General features: G+C 37.0%; 1 pseudogene; it reads right to left on the minus strand.

The window, feature by feature from the left end:
• Positions 1 to 1,491: 1,491 nt before the first annotated feature.
• Positions 1,492 to 2,528, minus strand: LOC143687069 (sorcin pseudogene; annotated as a pseudogene).
• Between the last annotated feature and the right edge of the window lie 291 nt (positions 2,529 to 2,819).

The raw sequence follows: 2,819 nt of genomic DNA on the forward strand, positions 1-2,819 counted from the left end.
ATTTTCTCTATCATTTTCATGTTCTCAATTTCATTTATTTTTGCTCTAATCTTTATTTTTTGTTTCCTTTTGCTTGCTTTGGGGTTAGTTTCTTGTTCTTTCTCCAGTTCTTCCAAGTGGACAGTTAATTCCCGAATTTTTGCCCTTTCTTCTTTTCTGATATAGGCATTTAGGGCAATAAATTTCCCTCTTAGCACTGCCTTTGCTGCATCCCATAGGTTTTGATATGTTGTGTTTTTATTTTCATTCACCTGGAGATATTTACTAATTTCTCTTGTAATTTCTTCCTTGACCCACTCGTTGTTTAAGAGTGTGTTGTTGAGCCTCCACGTATTTGTGAATTTTCTGGCACTCTGCCTATTATTGATTTCCGACTTCATTTCTTTTTTTTTTTTTTTTTTATGGTTGAATATTTATTAAATGGATAAAAACATTTTAGCAATATATGAAAGTATATTAGTGAAATGAGACTAAAGATGCTTTGAATTTGTTCTATTTTCACTGGCTGGAAACTAAATCAATCATCTGATTGGGAACTCTGACACCACACCCCAAAATAAGACAGATCTTTCTTGGAAGGAGAAAATACATTAAATTTCTTTTTATCTATTTGCTTTCTTGGAAAAGAGAGCAAACCAGACCAGCAGTAAACTTAAGAAAAAGAGACATTGTTGGTGCTCACTATACCAACACACTTTTTAGTATTCAGAACCATGACATGAGGTAAGTATTATTATCTCCTTTGCAGAGATGAGGAAACTGAGCTCTGAGACTACCTAAAATGATTAAGACCACACATTTAGTAAGAGGCATGGCCAGGATTAGATGCCAGATCTTATTTTAAAGCCATGGCTCAATTTTTTTTCCCCTCTATTATAAAAATAATATCTGCCTATTAGGGAAAATTTGGAAGAAAATGAACTCATGATCCTGACTCCCAGTGGTAACCACATCAACAATTTGGTTTAATCTTTTCTGTCTTTTTACTGTGTATATTTTTTAATGTACATGTGAGCACACAGCATATACAAAATGGATGCATTAATATTTTAAAAATCAACATCATCTGATTTTAAAAGCAAAGCATACCCATTATAGAAAACTTGGAAAATTCTGAAATGTTTAAAGGAAATTAAAATCACTAAGAATCCTATTAGCTAAAATAACAATAGCTAATATTTTTGTGTATTCTTTTAGTCTATTTTTTTTATACAATTAAGATCATAATGTAGAGATTTTTATATATAGTTAACAAAAATCTATATATGGACAATGGCAAAGAGGGACTGGTGATAGGATTTGCCACTCAAATTATTCAACAGGGTTTAAAGAGGCAGAAAATAATCACTCAAGTTCTCTGTTCATTCATACAGCCATCAAAATATTTGTCACCCTTAAAGCCTGTGCTAAGTTTCCACTAAGGTGAACACTGGCATGGATTACACTGCATTCTTTTTGTACCCAAGTGAGTCTAAATAATTTATGTAAGAATACTCCAGACTTAAAATTTTTAATACCACTTATAAAAGCCCCTCTAGAAGAGGAAAGACAACAGCTGAGGTCTGATTACAAGTTTTTAGTACTTTTACAATGACAAATATATAATATGCCTTAAACATTTTGCATTTTTAAATTTACACAGAAGTGGTTTAGCCAGAAAATAAGGTATGTCTGACAATGGCCTGCATAAGTTCTAAATGATATAATAGACTCCATCTTACATTATTAATAGTCCAAAGAATTTATCATCAAAACCAAAAACAAAACTTGAGTTGCTTCTAAAGTAATAAACCTTTACAACAAGCTGTTAAGGAAGTGGCGATGCAAATTCACACACATTACTGAAGGCAAGGAGGAAAGCAAAGGAGACCTCCAAGGTGGAATGTCAATTATGTTCATACAGCTTCCTCTCGATTTAAACACTCATGACACACTGAATGAAATCATCATAGGGGAAATTCATGACACCTTGCTGAGCAGTATCCCGTCTTCGAAAGCTGTCTGTGAGCGCCCTCAGTTTGACGCAGCAGGCGATGTAGTCATCAAAGGTGATCTTTCCATTGGTGCTGTACCGTTTAGCGATTGAATTTACAGCCTGGGGACTCAGCCTAAATCCCATGGTCGTCAGAGCCTTCTGCAGTTCTTGAGGATCCACCGTTCCACTCCTGTCGCTGTCAAAACTGATGAAGTGTTGTCTCCAGCCATTCAGCACAGCCCAGAGTTCTTTAAATTCATTGAAACCCATTGTTCCTGACATGTCTCTATCCAGCATTGAAACCATAAGCCGACAAGTCTCCAGGTTAAAAGGTTTGTACCCTCCAGCAATGCCCGACTGTGTCAGACATCTCTGCAATTCATCAGCATCTATTTGCCCGTCCTGTCCAGCTACAGCAGCAAAGTAACCATACAGCGGATCCTGAGTTTGGCCGGGAAACGCAGGGCCTCCGGGGGCTCCTCCGTACCTGCCTGGATAGTACCCGCCGCCCGAGCCAGGATGCCCGGGGTACGCCATAGTGCAGACTGCGCCGCCGCCCCCGACTTCATTTCTTTATGATCTGAGAAAGTGTTGTGTATGATTTCAATCTTTTTAAATTTGTTGAGACTTGCTTTGTGTCCCAGCATATGGTCTATCTTTGAGAATGATCCATGAGCACTTGAGAAAGAGGTGTATTCTGCTGTTGTGGGTTGTAATGTCCTATAAATGTCTGTTAAGTCTAGCTCATTTATTGTAATATTCAAATTCTCTGTTTCTGTATTGATCCTCTGTCTAGATGTTCTGTCCATTGATGAGAGTGGGGAATTGAGTCTCCAACTATTAT

The sequence above is a fragment of the Tamandua tetradactyla genome, chromosome 6, assembly GCF_023851605.1.
Source record: "Tamandua tetradactyla isolate mTamTet1 chromosome 6, mTamTet1.pri, whole genome shotgun sequence".
Lineage (NCBI taxonomy): Eukaryota > Metazoa > Chordata > Mammalia > Pilosa > Myrmecophagidae > Tamandua > Tamandua tetradactyla.